Genomic DNA, 21,907 nt, shown 5'->3' with positions numbered 1-21,907 from the left:
CTCTCTCTCTCTCTCTCTCTCTCTCTCTCTCTCTCTCTCTCTCTCTCCCTCTCTCTCTCTCTCTGTCCACTTCGTGCCTCGAATGAAATTGCTTTGGCCCTGGCCACCATGCTCGTGCATTTTTGGATCGGTTCACCGATCGACGCCGCAATGGGTTGTGTTTTGGGCTCGATTTTCGTGGCAAAAGTGACGTTGGAATTCATTATACCCGCGATACGAGGATACTGCAACGAGGACCAAACGTTGCAGCTCGAATATTACTTTGTTCTGGTGGAATTTATTTGTATTACGATGTTGCACATAAGCGTTTCTTTGAAATTCTTAACATAATTGTTTTAGTTGGAATTCTAAAGGTTTGCAAAACTTTGTTAGTTTAATCGTAGGTAATATTTTGAATTTCAAAATGAAATAAAAAAAGACAAGAGTCCAAACGTACATATGTTTTAATAAACAGTGCTTGTTTTCGAACTGCCAAGTACTGATCTCTGTTATTCGCGCAAACAAAGATATATGCAAAGTGAACTCGACGCTACACTCATCACACGAGGACGCAGTTTGTCAAAAAAGAAACTTCACTTTAAAACAGTTTATTATTCCTTCTACCATTCTACAATCTACATTATTCTACCATGGACGTACATCGTAGTTTCTATAGTAAATGATATACTTTCAATTGATATTTATTGTGATTTAGTTTCCAAAAATAAAACACGTAGGATCGATGGTAACCGCAATGTGTTGCATCAACGTGCTGGATTGTCGTGGCTGTGGAACAAAAGTGACGGTGAAATTTATTATACCCGCGGTGCAATTTCCTCGGTGCATTGTTTGTGGGTGTGCGCCGCGACGGGTACGTATGCACGGTTCGCGTGTATCGATAAGTGAAACGATAGCGATAACGGTCCTTATCTTAAATACGTTGGAAAAGAAGTGCAGGATTACGAGCACGAAACGCGATTTAAATCCTGGTGTTTACAAGAAAATAGAGAATTTCACGAATAAAATGTCGTGCAATTGCTGTGTTCAAACTTTAATATTACTAAAAGGAACCTGACAATTTATTTATTGAAAGTGGTTGAACTCGTTAGAGTAAACTAATTTCATAATAAAAACAATATATGATTGATGAGTTTGTCGTCAGAAAAATTGGGAATTTTATTTAGAAGAAGAAACTGCGGTTTCATTCACTCTATACAAACAAAATGTTTAATATTTTGTTCTAGATATTGATTAATTTTGTGTTACTTGTTTCGAGTATTGCAACAATAATTTGTTTCATTTAATTTATTCAATGAGCGACATTCATTTATTTTTTAACTGATTTACAAGTATATAGTATCATGTTACTATCAATCCAGCTTCAAATATTATGGTTTGGATGTCTAACAATATTTTTTTATATCATGGACGCAATTGAACGAATGTAATTGAAATCATTCTAGTATAAAATCAACACAAACATTAAATGTTACATTACTTCTTTTTAACCACACGTTAGTTGAAATCCGAAACGATTAATAATAAAAGTGGAGATTGTTACTAGAAAACCTCTGGCTTCCACTTGTTTCTGTTTTGCTAAATACATTGTCAATTAATATTAATCATTTCTTGTTACTATGACAAGTCAACGATCATAAAACTAATTAAACCAGCTACCTTTGTTTACATTTAAATGGACCATATCCTGTTTTAGCTTTCATCGGAAATGTATGGAATACAGAAAATAAGAGCAACAAAACTTAATCGAACCGATACAATACCAGATTAATAAAAAAGCGTATCAGGAAATGCAAAGTGGTGACAAGAATGCTCATACAAACCTGCAGCAATCAAATCTTTTTTGCGTCGTATCTAGTATCGTTGAATTCATCTCCACAATTCACTGGTACTTTCAACTGACGTTCTATTATTTCCAAACAACTATGCTATCTGTTTATCTACCTGTTTTCATCCAATACGCTCCAACCACTCTTTTTACGCAAAATTCACGCCTTTCTCCATTTCATCGAATGAAAAACAACACCATGCGTTATTTTCCCCTGGAGGACGAGTTGAACAAGTTCGTCGCGCACTGATGATGACCAATGAGGTCTCACGGAGCATAGCCAAAAGCTGGTCGCTTCGTGTGAGGTTTTTTCACCCAATAAGGGGTGCGCGAATGTTGTTTTTTTTTTCTATACAAATTCTGTACAAACCAGTCCGGAGCGCTTTTAACGGTTTGTAAACTCACGCACGAACGCAGTCGTCGATCCGTGACTCTTATCTGTGATGCGTGTCATGCATGGCGAGCACGTTTCCGGTACTTCTCTGTGTCTGCAGTTACACCTATCTATTGACCCGCCGTTCGCTGAGCTTACAGTTAAACCGTAAGCCATCGTAACACTTCGTCAGCACGCATACTCGATTAGAGCAACTATCATTTCTTACTTGGTCGTGTTTCGTTTTCATTCGCGAACGAAGAAGCGTCTAATTCCCCTCGGAATAGTAAATAGTGGAGAAATCTGAGTTAGGTCTACACTGCGGAGCATAACTATCGCACCCTACGAATACTTTCAAATGTATGGGACCTCTGAATGGATATGAAAAAAGAACAATTACATCGGCTGAAAAGATATGATAAATAATAAGATTTATGTTAATTTCCCTGGACTTGCTTTTCGTCTCATACATTTGACTTTATTTCATAATGACTAAAAAATCAGAAACTATAGCTGTGCTCCGTAACGTATTCGATTGGTGCAAGTTTGTATAGACTATTTTGTGACCACTAACGTATTGTACTTTCGTATCCTTTCGCGAGAAAAGAGTTGCTTAATTTCCCTCCGGGCAGTAAGTAATGGTGAAAACCGGGAAAACGTGGATGCATGAGTAGTTTGTTAAGAAATAAATGTTATTCGCGACAACAAATCGCGTGCAGAAGCTGCTTCGAGGACAGGTATTTTAAACGAAAGCGATCAATATCCGTTGAAGAAAATAGATTTCACCTCGAAGACCATTTGTCTTTACTTTCTTGGGTGATGGCGTTGGAAGAGTTACCGTGTGCAATAGGTTTACACTCTTCAGCACGTCCGCACGCTGTGAACAATGCAGATCTGGGTCGTTTAACAGTTCAATAAGCATACTGTAAGGAGCTGCAACGAACGTCCCTGATTGATGTTGACGATGCTAGAGAAATTTATATGACGGCATTGCTATTAGTGGTTAATTTATGTGATATGAAATACTGATTTGATTAACTTTTCGGGCTAGGGATATAATAAATGATTGTTTCGTAGGGCATATAATGAAAAGAATCACGGTAGTCGTATCAAACAATTTAGCGGAATTGCTTTCCAATTTTGATTTTACCGTATCGTTCTACAAAAATAGAGAATTCTTTGTTCAAAGAGAGAAAAGAGGTACGAGTTACAATTTCGAAAATTACTATATTTACGAACAAAATTCTTACAGTGAAAAGCGTAACTGTACCAATAACCACAGATTTCGTATTATTCATTTCATATTATTATTAAAGTTAAGGTATAGATGAACTAAATATAACAGGAACGTAATTGGCCAACACCGAGTGCCATCATGCACCCCCAAAGCATAGTTGATCCATCTCTTCGTTGTACCGTGCTTTGCTTGACGTACCGTGGTTGAATTGTTTATGTTCAATTCTTTATGCAAATTCATATTTTTATATACACAGATATCGAACAGATACGTAAATTAAAGTATGTTTTGTTTACCAAATATTGCAACGTATATTTTAGTTTTTATATATGGATACATTTAGTAGTCTACATATAAGCGACGATCAGAACGCGACTATTCTATCGCGGCTCGTTTCCTTGCAACAAGACCGTGTTTAAACATCTGTACTCGATAGTTGGCAGAGTTAAAACTCGAGCTGGTATGCGGAAGTTTCGTTTAGGCTGGTGAAATAATTTCGTCAACGGTAGTTGTAGAATCTCGATGGAAGAGCCGGTATTGATTCGTGTTGGCGGTGCTCGGGAAGGTGCTAAAATGATTTCGTCCGAGCCACCGTTTGCAAATTCATTTAATTACGGGAACCCCGCTGGCTGTTTGGCTGGCGATCCTTTCAGCGACTCTTCGTACGCGCGGTTGTTAATAATCTAAATGGAGAGAAGACGAATGTCGAGGGAACACGGTTACGTTTCCGTGGACGTGCCGTTGACAAAGGAGAGCTTTGACGGCCGGTTGTTAAAGACCCGAACTTCCCTCCTTATTATGGTATCTTCCACGTTAGGACTTCGTGCCACAAAGGAATATTGCACTGAAATAGCACGTGGTAGTGCTACACAGTTCATCTCGAGTTTCTTGGTAACTTCACTTTTGAGCAGGGAAGCATACTTTTGTGTATTCATCATGTCTCGTATGGAACGAGCACTCGGAACCTTCAGTAACTTTACCTATCATAATAACGTCTTGTGACAAATTCTGTGTGGATGCAATGTATACAATTTGAAATGCTCGGTACAATTTGTTAGATTAACTCTTGGTTAACTGACAGTGGTCCAAATGGATTTCAAATTTATCTTAAATTTTTTTTGGTGTTTGTGTATTACCTGTGTGTATCGTTTGCACCGTTATATATTCGAGAAAAACATGTAATACAAAATATTTATATTTATTTGAGTAGTCTGTACAGTATAGGTACCTTTTATTTAATACAAAATTTAGAGAAAGTGTTTCACTTTGCAGTAATTTTAGATATGATTATACGTACCGTTGTATCTATACAACTTTGTAAATTGAAGTTGAAATATAATTATATTATTTTCAACTAGAAAGATGACTTAGAATTAACAGTCGTTACTAGTCGTACTTTTTTTCGATTATTTTTAATCACTGCTTTTATTGTGCATTGATTATACACTAGCTCCTCGCAGATTACACAAAGCCCTTGTTATGCAGTAACAAAACGTAACTGTTGTGTTATTATAATATATTGTTTATATCTACGCGTTGCCATCTCTTATAGAGGAAAAAGTGTTCGTTTTCATTGGCCATCCATTCGTAACTTATATTTAAAACCTGCTTGGCCGTTTGGGTATTTCCAGAATTTATTGAAGTAGCATCATGAATAATACTATAAACACTTCGATAGCACAAATATTATGGCTACGGGAAGTGTACGTGAGCTAGTTACTCTCGAAAAATAAACTTCTCACTGGGTCTATTTCTAATCGTGATCGTCGCTTGTGATACAGTTTTAAACAACACTGAACAGTCTATTAGTGACTGGCCTACTTTTTTGGCATGGTAAAAGATAAATAAGCTGTCATTTTTAGAATAGTTACGATCTTATGGAATGGAACTTAAGTTTCAAGAAGTAGAACTATAGCTCGAGGCTTTTATAGTATTTTACTTAAATTGGCAACATTAGCAATGTTTTAACTATTAAAAAATAATCGATATCTCAACAGAAGTTATAGATGTCACTTGTTTCATTTAGTAAACACCATCATTACATTACATTCTAGTTGAAAAATTATCCAAACGTATTACTTGAATGTACGTATTCTTTTATTTCATCTTGCATACTTTTTCTCCTTATTTATGATATACTAGGTGTTTTATCAGATATTACCACCATGGTTATCACGTGTAGAGGACAATACAACAGCATGATTTCGTAACGACACTAAAATTGAAATATCTCTTAATTAATGATTTTTTAGTATAAATAGGTTAATACATTTTTGTAGAGGACATTAAACTGCATCGACTGGTGTAGTACAAATATATGATCCCATTAAAAAAAATTAATAACATAAGAATGTGTCTTAATTGAAACCATTCAATCATTCTAAGACATTTTTCACTGTGCCTAATAACATTGGCATAAATCAAGTTAAGGTTCTAGTATCTGGCGAACCACCCTGTATAATGTATTAAATATTTATTAATACGACTGTTTTGCAACGACGAAAAAAAAAACTACATTCCGAAGGGAATTAAACGTAACAAAAACTCTTTGTTCACACATTCTGGGCACAAATACTTTCTTTGTCTTGTGGCGCCTGTCAAAGAGTCAGTGAAACGCTGGATTGTCCTGCGGTGCAATTGAAAAACAATACAAATAGTATGCATCAAAAGTTGCGCCGACAGTTCAATAATACCACTCTAACGGAAAACATTGCAACGCCATTTAACGTTCATCGTATCGTTATTGTCGTTACTCGGTCCAAAAAAGGATGCTCGATAAAGCACGCACAAATATCCGTCGGACAAACTGCAGCCCGTTGTAACGCAGCTAATTCGACCACGCATCGAGAGCCATTCGTTTATCGTTCGACACATAGAACGCGTATGAGGCAGAAATTCTATGGGGGTTGCGCGTCCTACCGCGAAAAGCGTAGTATGGGGACCGTCTCCTCTTTCCACCACGTGGATACGAATGAAAATCTGACTGGTTAACGCTACGGGGATTGTTATTTCATTAGTAACGTCACACGCTCTTCACTCCTAGTGGGACTCGTATACCGCGATTAGGGCGCGATAGCAGCATCCAAATACAAAGGGGTCGCGGGTGCTACCTTCTGTTGTCATGGATAACATTTTCGACTATCATCCACGTTTCTGCAAATTATGTTCACCGTATATATTCCGGCGACCATCGTCGACTTGGTTCTCTGTACTCGAATTCTTCCCATTTACGGTTTAATCCATTCGCTCGAGGCTGCTGGAATTTTGGCAAAAATACATCAACGAATGCAAAACAGAGTTAATGGAATAATAAACTGTTTGAATTTTTCTTTGTTGTGTATTTGTTAGGAACAGGGTTTCTAGGGAAATCTACCTAATTGTCGTTCTTTTCCAAAATATATTTAAATGAAACTTATTATATTTATATATGTGACTTGATTTTTATTAGTGTTTCTACACGTTCTTTTTAAAAATGAAGCATTTTCTTTATATATTTATCGAAATTAGAATCGTTTTGCGTTATCTATCTTGGCAATAGATTCCTTAATTTGTTCAGTAAATCTACAAGTTTTATAACAAATATGAGTCATATTACTTAATGTTATATGAGTATATTATTTTTTTCATTTGATAATTCAATCTTTATTCATCAACGCATTTTTATTCAGATGTCTAATTTTTTCTTAAGCATTTTGCATTTGCATCGACAAATTCACGTATGAATATTTGTTCAAAAATTCCGTGGTTATTTTATAAAGTGATTCACAAACTAAAATTAACGCAAATATCCCAATATTGTTGAAGAGATTAAATTGATCGATACTCGAAATTTTAACAAGCACGAATATAAGTGCATCCAGTGCATCCACACCAGTATATCGTATCTGGTATCTGAAAATGAAGACGTACCAAGTCCCTTAAATTATTCGAATGGGTTAATGCTCGATTGGAGCGATAGGATAATTTCGACCTCGATAAATAAGTAATAGGTGAAAGATACTGCGTGTTACTCAACTCAGATCTACTCGAATCAGGACACTGGGCTCCAACGGCCAAATTGCTTCTTCCATTTTGTCTTCATTACCATGGTACAGAGATTCTGGCTGATGCAGCGTTGCACGAGTGGAAACTGCATAGTCAATGGATACTCGATGCATAGTCAATGCTCTATTGATTTTCTTTTAACAGTCCCGCGCAATGGAAGACGAAACTACGATCAGGACTTTAACCGTAGACTGATCTGATTTAATTAAATATGCGAGTGAAGGTGTTAAGTTAACTTGCTCCCAAAATATTACTAGCGAATAGTAATTTTATCTAATCGTTTATTAGCGAATACAGACTGAAAATGCGACAGCAAATGATACAGCAAAACATTTTTAAACGACGATAGGATGAGTATATTTTAAACCTATTCTACTGCTCGGAAATTAATATCTTTTTAGGAATTCTTTTGTTCTCCATCCAGGTTTAATGGTCGCTGCTACACAGCCTGCAAAGCTTTTTAATTTTGTATACTTAATGCTTTGACGATGGTTTAATTTATGACTTTATTCTTTCCAGCACAAGCTATTCACATAAATAAATCGTTTGCTGCACCTGGTAATTGAAGGCAATTGTCGATAATTACCGCGGTAATACGCGAGAGGGAACATAATGAAATAACGATCGTTTAAGTATATGGGAATGACTTTATGAACAACGGGGACGGTAATTGAGCAATAAACTCTTACTTCTCGAATCAGGCAGCTTCAGATTCCGAGGAAAGTGATATAATATAATTATCTTCTTTTTGCTTTCGTTCGAACGTCGAGACTTGTTGCTTGAGTTTGTTCTATTACGTAGCAGGATATTGCGCCCATATACGTTTATTTTTTGTTAATTAAAGCAAGGTATATGTGTTTCGTGTTATTAAAGTAATATTAGCTGCGCACTTATTGATTTCACACTCGTGTTTTTTACATGAACGTCGAAGCTAAATTTGATTCTTTTATAATTTTAGAAAATAAACAATTCTGAAATATTGCCCAACTTCCAATTTAACAATATTTCTTTGGGAAATTCCATGCAAAGTTCTTTACTAATATATCGATAGAATATTTTGATTGCCTTGCAGAATTAAATAAACAAGTCTTTTACGAGATTATGGAGCGATTACTGGTTTCTAGGTCAGCGAGTAGTACTTAGATATAGCAATTCCAATAGACCGCCATAGTGCTACGCAAGCACAATGACCTAAAGGCTCGTTATAAGTTTCAATTTTCTCTTACCGTGCGACTGTTTCCTTTATTGAGTCTTAATGTGACTTGGGCAATAGAGATTGGGAAACGTAGACTTAGAATGAAAGGCGGAACCTATAAATAAGCGTAACGTTGTGCATATAAAAAACCGGAAAAATCCATTGTAAATAATAAGCAGAAGAAAGTGGTGCACGATTAATTTTACAAGAACGCTACGGTCGTGTTACGTGAAAGAAGAATTCAATCGATTATTACAAAGAAAGTAAATCTGTAACGTATGAGGGTATTGCTCGTTAATTGCAATAAGAATAAATAATTCATAATTTAATCATGTTTTTCATAGGAATTTTATTCAAGTATTATATTTGTTCGCGACATCGATGCAAATTCGTCTCGAGTTTTCCGGATATACCGAGCCTCGTGTTGTATTTTACACCTTCGCGATACGATACGCGAGGAAACTCATCTATTAATTAAAATGTTAAACTTTCCCAATGGGAGCGTGGTCCGCTATATACGTCCATCGCGGTTGCCTGAATAAGACATGAGATACATTGGTAGGGCGTCGAAATAACTATCCTCGTAAAACCTGGTTTCAAAACAACTGAGTATCCGTCATTCGTGACGTAGGAGCACCGAAGCATCGATTTATTTTTAATGGAGAAATGCTCGACGCAAGCATAATTTATAGTAGCTAGCTTATCGAATATAATTAAATTGTAATATTCATACAAATAATAATGATACTTGAAAATACTACTTTTTGTCTACTTTTTCTGTCAGTTGATTAGTTTGGTCACTTACAAACTTATCGTACGTACACATTATAACAATGGTTATCTACCTAGGTTATACATAGTTAAGAATCAACATTCCAAGAAGAAAGCATTGAAAATGTGTCAGTTTTATAATATTATTTTAGTAGAGACATTCATATAAAACATAAGTGTGAAGTCAATAAATGCATAACTAATACATATTACTTTAACGACACGAAACAAATATACCTCATTTTTATTAACAAGAAAATAAAACTTCCGCTAGCCCACGACGTTCGAAAGTAAAAAGAAATTCTCTTGCTAGCTGTTGTTCGTAACTCATATGAAACTGCAAGATTATCATTTATGACAGAGAGGAAGAACGAAAGGAAAAGAAAAAATAATGATTTCGTCGAGGTACGATTGAAGATGATTCTGAAAAGTCGGCTGGTCTTTTGTGTACTGCAATCTGCGGGGGATTTAAAAAGTTTGCGCGATGACGGCGTGTCGTAATGGAATTTTCTGTTGCAATTGTGTAAATGCGTTTAAAGGACATCGAGGCGCGCACCGTTGCTACGATAATGTGAAAGTGCTTCAGCCGTTATTCACAGGGACACAGTATAGGAATGCACTTATCCAATCGTCGCGGGCACGCGTGCACGATTCTTTCGTTCGCATGCCAGCACGAACGGTGTTTTACCCTCCTCGGATTGGCAAGCCTAATTGCTCGGTTTCGTGGGCGATTCCCGATGGCAGTAATTGTAAGATTACCACCGAAGTGGTGCCTCCGCCGTGAAAACAAGATAATCGAGCATCCCGTCCCGGCTCTTAAAAAATGTTAGCCGAGTAACGGCTCTAACGAGAGTAAGCATGCATTTTTTCGCGCATTCCATCGCTGCAAGCTTTAAAACGTTGCCGAATTCGCAAACTTTGGAGAGGGTAGATTATGAATTTTCAATATCGACCATTTCTTAACGTTTTCACTCGATTCAAATGGATAACAACTTATTCATTTTTATCAATTAATGGAAATTCGATTTCACCAATTTCACATTTTCAGTAATTTACATACATCCATTTTAAACGTGGAATTGTGAGAAACTTGCGTTTAGTTTTAAATTACATATCTCAGTTGTTTTCTTTTTTTCAGAAACTCAGAACGAGCAAAATGAATTTTCCATTTCTTTTTCCATATTATTTAAAAAAAATCATCGAATTAGCTGGTGTTGTGCTCTACATAAAATTACTATATCGAAGTCTTCCAAAATTCTTCATATAGAATTTTGTAATAGACTTTCCGGAATTGCAGAAAATGAAGGACTTAACAATCAGAAGTTGATTATTCGACGTAACCTTGGAATGTATGGACTGTAAATATTATACATTGGCATACAGTATTCATCTCGTGACGCTTTAACGCGGTGCAGTCTGTTGTAGAGCGTCACGCCGCGCCGTCCCGTTTGTTTTCCATTGTCCGCGGACAATGGAATCTTCGTTCGATGAATTATTACGTACAGTCTCGACTGCACGATGTATCCATGGATAATATCTGCCTAACCCGAGCTTCATTTTCCGGTGCTTTCGCAAAACGCCCAGTCAGCTTTCCGATCCCGCGTTCTCTTGATTCTATCGTGCATACGTAACGAGGAAAGTCCGATCCCGTCCAATCAGTGATCTCGAAATACCGTTCTAAGCTCGCTCTTTCCACCCCCTACGGAGTCCCCATACGTATACGCATGCATAATGCATGCGAAAGAGTCTACACATGGGGTTGCAGCTTCTGGCGGAGTGGCACGGGTACGACTGGAAAGATTGCACTTGTGGCTGCTGCAGTTGCATTTTCGGAACCCTGGGGTAAAATCATTTCAACGGATTTACGTCCAACGTGGCGTGCTCGTAAAACCTCCGATAACGTTGCCCGTTGCCCGTATGTAGCGCATTTTCGGGAACTCTGTTAGCTGAAAATTAGCTTCCGCGTGAAGCAGACAGCGGTGATTTTTCCTCAGAGATAGAGAGATCTATGATTTATCTCGCGGTTACGTTGAAAATATTATTTACAGAAAATTATACGAACTGTACAAAATTCAGCTGTAATTAAAAATCTTTCGTAAATTTTATTTAACGTTGACTCGAACACTTTTGAGAAAATATTTATACAAATATTATCAAATTTATACAGACATTTGTCTGCATCATGACAAATGTATACATTAAAGTGCGTGTCATGATAGACGTGAAAAATGGTACTACGTAAAAGAACAGGAATAAGAAGTACGTACATATATTAAATAAAATATTCAAAAATATACTTCCTATTTAACGCGTATCTTCCTTTCTTGTTCGTAATACCGGTTTTCCACATTGCGACACTCACCTTACTAAATTTATTTCTTTACAACATTATAAGATGACTTACTGAAAGCATTGAAAGTATGGATACAAAATTTGCCGAAGTAATCACGAAGCTAAATAAGAATCACCCTTTTAGTCTACTAAAACCAGTTCAATTTATTCCGATCATTCCATATGGACCACAAATCGTGAGTTTCTAGTCAAATGTAATCAGTTTGTCATCCCTACGTAATATTTATTATAAGCGAGATCAACGCAATCTTTTACCGATCTTAGTCCTCGATAATTTAGCAATGATCGCGTCGTACTTGTTGGTCAAACCCCATTATCCGTCTAACACGGGGTTCCCGGTCGTTCAATGGCCCTTAGAACCCTAATACGAGCGCAGTCACCCTAGAATTTCAGGGGATGAAAGCGGATGATCGCGAACTGCGTCTACATCGTCCAACGATAACGTTCGCGAGGCTTCACAATCCAGAGGTTTCGCCGTAAGGATCTAGATTGGTAGTACGAAATTATTATCGATTATATGTGACGTCTTGTCATCGTAAATCTTAGGAACCGCATACACAAAAATTTCTGGCTTAAAAATAAAAGAACAAAGGTCCCTTAGAACAGACTCGAGCAGTGATTAATTAATTTTGCGATTAAAATTGAAAACCATAGAGAAATCATGAGAATTAGAAGGATTAATCAATTAATGATCACTGAGTTTTATCTGTAATCGTGAACAATATTTGTAATTTGAAATTAAGTGTTACTAGCTTTTCTCAGCTTCTTTTTATTAATTTCATGATTATTGTTTTCCATTGTCCGCGGACAATGGAATTTTCGTTCGACGAATTATTACGTATAGTCTCGACTGCACGATCTATCCACGGATATGATCAATTATTTGATGATGTCTGGTAATTACGTTCGTTTTGATTTATTAATCATTATTTCTGAACTCCGTACTCGGTAATATTGTCTCTAATAATTAATTGGCATCTTGATCGCATGATAATCAGAATTTTTAGTTATTAAATAGATTACATTTTGCACAACACTGGTGGTAGACAAAATACTCGTTGGATTCGTGTTAGGTAAAAGTGTGTAACTACAGAGACAAAGCAGCTGGTAAAATCTTGCACTCATTTTACAATAGTAAAGTTCTATAATTGGTACGCGTTTGCTTCATTCGTTGACAATTAATTCAGATTTGGGTGTTCCGATTTTCAGAGGAGAGAGTGTAATTTCCGTTTGAAAAAATGCGGGTGGTACTTGATAGCTATTATCCCCGACCACTCGTCTTTCGTAAAATCACTTATATTCACGCGTCAAAAGATCATTAAAACCATACGCCGTTATGACGCTCAACGTGGTGTAGCGTATTGTCTTGTTCTCTGTTCTCTGTAGAATCCAATGAAACTCGGAGGTAGAATGATTCTACTTAAGTAGAGCACGCGTCACTGCCCTATGGACTGCTTCCTTACATTTTTATATAAATTAAATGAAAATTGATAACTCGTCGAATCCTATCGTATCGATTTTATCTTTGTAATAAATTCAGTCAGCTTCGGAGTCTTGATTCAACGACAAAGTTTTTAATGAAGTGTAATTGTAATTAGCAGACTGCGGAAGTTTATTAAAATTTACTTTACTACTTTACTTATTTTATTTATAGTTTCGCTTTGTAAGTGTTGTAACATGTGTTTGATTTGTTCATATTTTATACATTTATGTATTTGCCATAAATGCATAAATGTCCGCAGTCTAGTAATCGGATATAACGAGAATATATACAGGTAGCAGTATATTAACAAATACTGGAATAGATATGATACCTGAATAGATGAGACAATTTTCTTTAGAGAAATGTCTATTAAATCTCTCTGAAGCTCGCACCTAGTTCTCCTAACCTTCCTAATATTCATTTTAATATTAAAATTAAAATTCGTATTTTTTGCATGAATTTTTGAATTTAATATTCCATTTCACGTGCGCCAACATCTTTTGTTTCGTTTAAATTGCCGATATTTTCTCGTTGCTATGATAAAAATAATTAGTAACCCTCCCACTCTCGCCGACTAAGTTCCACTTAGTAAAAGTACACACTTCTTCCACGCAATCTGATACACATGTCGTAGTTCGTTATACGTCATGGCACGTCCAAGATATTTCGTATCTCTTATTACAGATTTTGTAATACATCTTGTTCCTAATATCTGAATATTCCTATCGATGTCCCGTATCTCGAGGCTGCCAACTTGAACCGCATAAATCATTCTTTGCGCATTGTCTCTAAACGAGACATAAGTAGTCGAGAATTATACGCCGGTGTACCGGTGAAGAATGCAAGAAATGTGTGGCTACGATGTTAAACACCGAAGCGGGAGCGGAGACCGAGAAAAGGTTCACGAAGTGTGTCTGGCCTCTCCGGGGACATTTCCCTGACAAATGCACACGTGCGTAATGGAGCTTACGAGTTGCATTACAAAGCTTTCGCGCGTGTTGCAGTTGCAGTCGAGGCTTGCGAGCTTGGGACTGTGTGTGTGTATGTGTGTATGTGTGCGTAACGAGTCGTCGAGATAAAAGCATGGTCAGGTTCTGTGATTGAGCATCAAGAGGTGGTACACGCGGGCAACGAATCCGGTTTCGATACAGAAGTTATGATTTTCCATTTCTTCGAGGTCCTTGACCTTCGAAACATAACTTGAAACTTTGGTGGATCAATTAGTCGTATCAATTTTTTGAATAGGCTCATATTTATCTGTTTCTTGTATGAAGAAGTCTATATCGTCTTACGATACGTTTACATGTCAGTGTCTTATAAAGTGTTGCATTTTTAAATTCATTCTTTTTAAAGGTATATTCAAGGCCATCCCAAGGTCATGGTACACTGGGTCGTTGAGTTCGTTTGGACACGGACTATATAACACTGTTAAGTTAAAAATGCAAAAGTGTCATTTAAAAAAATGAAGGTGACCTTGACAATACTAAAAAACAAAATTGCTTTCGAACCCTTTTTTTATTCCAATATATACCCAATCGAAAACTGATCAACATTAGTTTAAAATATCTTTTTATCAGATTATCCTAAGTATTTGAAAAATCGTGAGAAGTGATACGTGGGACATCCTGTATAATTCAGTAAAATTATTTACAAAAATTAAAAAGTATTGATCAAGGAATTCATTTCATTAAAAATCTAAAATTGAAGAGATTAGAAATCGATTGATTTATAAAATACTTCCATCGAAAGGACTCAAATATATTTTGGGAGATCTTCGCTGGAAGAATGACTTCATCGGTTTGAAATGATGCGTGCGCATGGAACGATAGTTAATACCACCCAGAAGGATGCTTTTATTTAGATTAGCGAGGCGTGTACCGTTGCGAGTAGCATGAGTCATACGGAAAGAGATAAATGCAGAGTCTGAAACATGAAAATTATTATGCAAGCGTAATCGATCACGCAATAAAAATAGTAACTGTAGGAAGTACTTATGTGACTATCATCATCACGTGTTCGTAAATAAAATTACATTCTTTCGTACAGTAAATACCACTTGTACATTATCTATTGTGGATAAACTCTGTTCTCTAATCTAGTGACATCGAAAATTAATTCAGATTGAGATAATATAGTCATTTGCTTTAGAATAAAATGTTGTTAATTTTAGTTTTTAATTTTACATACGAGGTAGATCGCTTCACCCGACTGCGCGAAAAAGTAGTTCGCACTGCCCTGGGACGACCTTTGCCCCTTCAAAAATATGGTCGCTTGATAATGAGCATAGCTAAGCGTTACCAAAGCTCTATATTTTCCTTACTCATTAGTTTAAGGCACGATTTGTTGCCGTACGTGGCTGCCTCTTCAAGCATTAGGGTCGACTCTTTGCTTGCGAGATACGGAGAATAAATGTTGCCACCTGCTGGTGATAGCAAGAAACTGAAACACGCGTGGCGGGGAATTCAATTTACAATACCAAATAATGAACACAAAATTAATATGTCAAATCAACATTTTCAATAAGATTGTCACACGTGTTAAAAGTATTTCTTTTTACACATTGTGTCATTGTTGTGACTTTATAGTCGTGGTCGAATCAAAGTATGACTGAACTTTAATGATTTAATTTTGTTATCAATAACTGAAATATTATTAGAGATTATATTACTTTCCTTTTCGATCCCTTAGAGGCGCATTAAGTAATTCGATTCCATTGTAGCAGACACAAGTGTACTTCATAATAATTAAAGATAAATAAAGTATTCATTTATATAATTTAGAAACAAGAAAAGCATATGTTAGGTCACTTCTTGTAAGGGTAAATGTTATGGTACAATTTTCAACAATTAATAAATTGTTGATAATCTAATTAGGTCAAAAAAATTCGTCCATGTTGTGATAATCCTTGTATTTTGTTAGACATTATGAGTATAACGATAAACAAATGCAGTAAATAATTGAAATAAAGGACGATGCAGTGTTCTAGATAGTTAGAGATAATGTCTCTGAATCCAACTTAGATTTATTAATTAGAAAGTGCTTAAATGATTACTTCATTGCAACAAGATTTTGTATTACATCATAAAAATTGCGCAGAAGCATTTTATACAGGTCCTTGGAGTAATGTATACTTAATTTAATAGCTCTCCTATTATTACATTTTTTAATCTCCATATGGAACAACAAATTGCTAAAACGAAAAGAGGTCACGGTCTTTTCTTGATTAGACACCTTTAAAGATAGTACACCTACGCGTAAAGATGATGGAGCTTCTAAGCGAACTCTAATGGTTTCATTATGCCGTAATGAACGTCCCATAATTATATTAGGTTCATTATGCGCGGTGCTTATTAAAATTGAACGGCTGGCCAGGTATCATTTTCTACGAGTTTTACATCGTGACTTTTCCACACTTTTACTTCTGTTGATTCCTTTCACTAACGAATTTTCATTTAGACGTTGAATCACAGTTGAACGTGCTAAGGAACATAATTCTAAAATCACACATCTAGTCGTGAAATAAACAACGACAAAACGCGTTTTATTTCATCGTTCGATTTAAGACGTTTTACTTTGTTCATTGAAATTTGTATCTTGTGAAATATACTATGGGTATCGTTAACTAGTGTACAATAACATTTGGTATATAAGTAATAGTACTTCGTTCGTGTAACATTTTTCTTTGTATCGGATTGACAACTGAGTGTGGTAGTTTGTTGGTAACAATTTTTTCTAGATCCAACAGTTTTGTTAGGATATATCAAGAGACTTCCTTGATAACTTTTACTGTATTTATTACCCAGAATGTTAATATTTAATTCTTTATTTCTTTTTTGTGTTGCAGGTGAGATATTTTTTAATTAATGTTTTACATTCTTCCTTGGAAAATATCGAAGAACGAAAACTACGAAACTGTGGGGTTCGTCATACGAGTAAGTAAATTCCATAATTGTCATTGTGAAATGCATTTAGCGGTGAGTACTAATTTTATTAGAACTTCGAAATGATTTAGGACACTTGAAACCGATGCTTTATATCGTGCAACCTAGTACTTAAAATTCCAGGAGATGAGTATCCTCCTTTTACGCACATCTTATCTTAGCAAAATTTGGCAAACTTAGTTGTTTCTTTCTTGCCCGTTCCACCTTTATCGCAAAGAAAGATTAAGCAACCCCACGGTACCATAATTAACCGCGATGTGTCTCTGACAGTCTGATGACAGTCGGGTTGGGGTCAAACACACACACACAGTCCGTTAGCGAAACGCGTGTCTCTGCGTATGAAGCGCTTGATCTCCCCCCACTCTATCCCTTCAACCCTAATTATCTGGCCTGCGCTCCCTTCGGAGATCGTATGCACCCCACGCGTCGCCGAATAATCCCTCGTGCGACTCCACCAGTGCCCACATTGTGTGCAACCTGTGACATTGTTCCGAACACGTTCGCATTCTCCTCCGAAACAGTGTTTCTCAAACCGAGGATCTCAATCAGAAGTGGGAAGAAATTCTTATTTTGATAAAAGACAAACAACGTTTGATTTTCAATTTATTCAGTTAATGAAATTACGAGTATTTTACACTTAACAATATAATTGAGTATATTAATACGGATGTATTATACATAACATATTATGTTATATTACACACACATGTATTATAAGTAATATTATTAAGTGTAATAAAATAATTCATGTTGATGGAATTCAAGTTTCTTTTGACAATTATTGCATCAAATAAACGTTGCAAATAAATTGCTGTATGTTACTTTTATGTGTTATTTTTTTGTTCGAATGAAATTTTCTCCATCACTGTTTGAACTTATACAAACAATATGAAATAATAGGGTGAAAATAGTGTTTGAATAAAGTAACAAAGAATGCAATTTACAAAAAAATAAAAAGATTCTGTTTATTATTATGGGAGACTCAACTTAAGTCTGTCCAATTTTATCAACATTGTTCTGTACTCATATTCATCACTTTTCATTTTGGTTTTGTTGAATTTTTTGATTGCACCGAGGCACTTTTATTTGAAAAGCACATAGAATCTTTCCTAAGTTGATTGCCAGGTTAACTTTCTCGTAGTATTATTTTTGTGAACCTGCCACAATTTACGAATCCTATTTGAATTTATTTTTGTGCACCACCTAATAAACGACATATAACAAATTTTAATTGAAAAGTATGGTCTCATTTAAACGTAATAGAAGTTTCGATTACCCAGATATAGTTTGAAAATATACTTGAAAATGAATAAAATTGATTTTTTCTCTAAGGAGTCCATTTAGAATTCTTTAGGGGAAGTCTTCGGAAAGATGAAATTTGAGAAACACTGTCCTGAACCCTCGCCCCCTTGTGCGCGCGTGCACCAACCAGTATATGTATACCTGTACATACGTCCTCTCTTATTCCATTCTCAGCCTCCGCTTTCGTCTTTTCTCCCGTTTCGACTCTTGTTTTTCTTTCCATCGATCCCATTCGTGGACCACGCGAACCGCCAGGACTTGTACACACGTCGGCGCACACATTGTACGAAAACAAAGTCCGTGTTTGATCTGCGGCTGCTGCATCTCGTTGATAGCGCGTGCCATTCTGTTGTGCGTGTTGAAATGATGAGCGACTCCTCTCCAGCGAAGATCAGAGCAAATAGAGATGGTCGCGAATGAATTGTGTCAGGTTGCTTCCTTGACTTCTTCACGGATGTGATATAAACCTAAATACTGAGAAAAGTATATTCTATTGTTAAAAAAGAACTTAAAAAGCGATAGCACGACGAGGAAAGTTTTTGCAATATTCTATATCGCCCTGGGTTTCATAAATTGAAATTGATAATACAAGTGCAAACACGAGTTTAATCGTGACCGGTGATTCGATGACGATGATGGAACATTGTTGCTTGGGTCTGATGGTTACGTTCTAGATGCTTTCATGTCAAATTTATATTTATTTAATCCTAGAAAGACTTGTGAAGTCTTGAATAATCCCATGCACTTTTAATTATTATTTATAGGTCGTTTAGTTTTCTTGCTTTTTGCTTAATTTCGTTACAGCTAGTTTACTAGCATGCAAATCGTTGCGTTATCTTAACAATTAATAAAAACAAGAAATGGCAATTTCATAAGTGGTATTTGTCAGTAGCCTATTGCGCTAAATTCTATTTTGAAACGATAGACAACTCTCAAAAATAGCCTTGCTATCGTTGGCCTTCTTGTAATTGTTCCTACACGTCGGATGGAACACACGACAACAACATATATTTAAATTCATATTACATATATTATAAAAACTCAAATTTTTCTACTTAAAATTTCTTAAAATTCACATTCAATAGGGGTTTCAAACAACTCAATTGTAGAAGGATCCGTGTCTCAAAATTAAGTTGATTCAATTATTTCTTACTGCTACTCCGTCTTGTTGCTCAAATTTATGTTTACTTAATAAAGTTAACGTAGAACAGCAAGTGCGGAAATACGTTTGAGAGGAAGCACCGTTGAACACTCGGACAAAGTTGGAGCGTAATTTTAGGAGCTACGCGATGCCACCCCGAGTAACGAGGGTGCTATTTGTCGTCGTGTGCAATATTAAAACCAGCCCCCCCTTTTGTTACTTCCTTCATCGCTATCATTTCTTTGAGCGTCGTTGTATAGAGGACACAGATAGTAGACCCTCGTAACTAATGGCGCAACTTGACGTGAAAATTTTAACTATTAATTGGAATTCTAGTCGACAACGAGGAGACTAACGAAAATCACCTACAGCAAGTGGTATCGAACATCAACACTTTATCTATCGGCCTATTTAGAGACAGTCTGTAATATAGAAGAAAGTTTCCTGTGTTAGTATACTTTGTATATCAGATTTTTATATTATGGGGACCAGAAAGTAATGTCGTTTCATTTACATTAAATTCAAACAAATAAATTTATAATATGTTTTTATTTTTAATCAATTATGTAATTGTTCTCGTTATCAATAACTTTCTGCCATCCAGTGTGCAAATTTTCAATACTTGATCGATAAAAATTGATTGGTACACGATGAGCTGATAAATAATAAACAAGTATTTGCATTCGCAGAAACATTACTTTCTGGCTTCCCCTAATAGTACAGAGGTGATTAAATATTTCAGGTAGACTGATTTTAACCGAACATAATAACGCACATACTAGTCATGAATTTTGACAAATGTGAAGCTATCTATGTATATATCTAGTGTTTACGTTACTTTGATTGGAAACATTGAAAATAATGTCATTCTTCCACTGAAGCGAATTTTCGTGCCGTTTTGAGGTTCGGGATCAATTAAAGGTAACTTTATTATGTGTCATTGAATTCGTATTTCTTATCGTAATCGATGCCTCCTTTGCATTATGGAATAATTCCTTCGAGTCTGCTTTCCAATTCAAAAGATCGAAAGCAACATAGTGGAAAGACGTAACAAGCGAATATCAGTCCATCTAGGTCGTAGTAGTACGTACGTAGTGAAAAGATTATTAATTTTAATTGTGTGGTCTTTTGTTTAGTTTCCTACAATAAAATTAAACAGTCGAAAGTAATAAGAAAGAAATATGTCTGCAAATTGTTCAAATTCAATTGTTCCGAAACAAAGAAAATATAAAAAGAATTATACAGAATTAATGAAAAGCCAGTATCTACAACCACAAGCTCTATAAGTAATGAAATAATTGTTTTCACGGCTGTTGCGTTAAAACCATCTGAAGATGATGCTATCTTTCAGGAGTGTCCTGTAATTACACTGTCAGCACTGACCATTCTTCAAAGTATGTCACTCTTACATGACTTGGTGAATTCCCCATGCGTCGTGTCGTTGTTAGATCATCACAATATTGGTGCAAAATACGTCACACCACCGGGACGTGGTCGCACCCCTTTACAAATGGAAAAAACGAGGGTAGTTAGTAGACGTATACCGAATGTACGGGGAGCACGTATATGGAGATACAGGGGGGCTGAAAACGAAACGAACTCGGTGTAACTCTCAAGGGGATTGATTCGGAACGGTCCAGAACCGTAGGGGGTTCCGTATCGATTGCTGGCACCCACCAAACGCATCTACGCGGAATGCAGGCCTTCACCCTCTGGGTCCACCCTTCATCTTCCGCTCGCCATTGACTCCTCCGATGGATTTTCCATCAGTTTCTGAAAGGTTTTTGCCACTGATAACAACCAAGAAGCGGATTTTTCACGAGAAAACGAACTTTCTGTTGCTGGATTATAAGGGGTTTCCCCTCTATAGAACATTATCGATCAGTCCGACACGTACTAGCCATCGCACGTCGAATCGCACGTTTGGTGCCACGTCAACATTTTCGATAGTTAAAAATTGAGAGATGAAAGATTCAGCGTTGGCGCATCTCACTTCTAAGATGAAATTTAGAGGAAGTGTTCTTAAAGAGGAAGAATGTTTTCTAGTAGAGGAAGGCTTGATAAATCTTGATAACGCTTTGTTAAAGACGCTTCGTTTTAGGATTTGATGAATTAGAAATATATTTTTTTTTAATTTATTTTTCGAAAGATGAATGTTTTTGACTACGAAAGTAGATTACAATTTTGTCAGTGGTACTTGCATGAATGTATAGAGAATTTTTGTTCAACTTTTGAAATGCAAT

General features: G+C 36.1%; 1 protein-coding gene and 1 non-coding gene across 2 annotated transcripts in view; one reads left to right on the top strand and one right to left on the bottom strand.

Moving 5' to 3' along the window:
• The window catches only part of LOC128891846 (disabled homolog 2-interacting protein), a 412,576-nt gene that overhangs the window by 44,649 nt on the left and 346,020 nt on the right, over window positions 1–21,907 (top strand). The gene's annotated exons all lie outside the window — the stretch shown is intronic.
• Window positions 15,468–15,617, bottom strand: LOC128892580 (U12 minor spliceosomal RNA). The gene has a single exon (XR_008461107.1). It is a non-coding gene; the product is annotated as a U12 minor spliceosomal RNA (small nuclear RNA).

The sequence above is a fragment of the Hylaeus anthracinus genome, unplaced genomic scaffold (genome assembly GCF_026225885.1).
Source record: "Hylaeus anthracinus isolate JK02 unplaced genomic scaffold, UHH_iyHylAnth1.0_haploid 12002, whole genome shotgun sequence".
Classification (NCBI taxonomy): Eukaryota; Metazoa; Arthropoda; class Insecta; order Hymenoptera; family Colletidae; genus Hylaeus; species Hylaeus anthracinus.
Note: the sequence above shows the minus strand (reverse complement) of the source record. Positions and strands in the feature narration are given on the sequence as shown.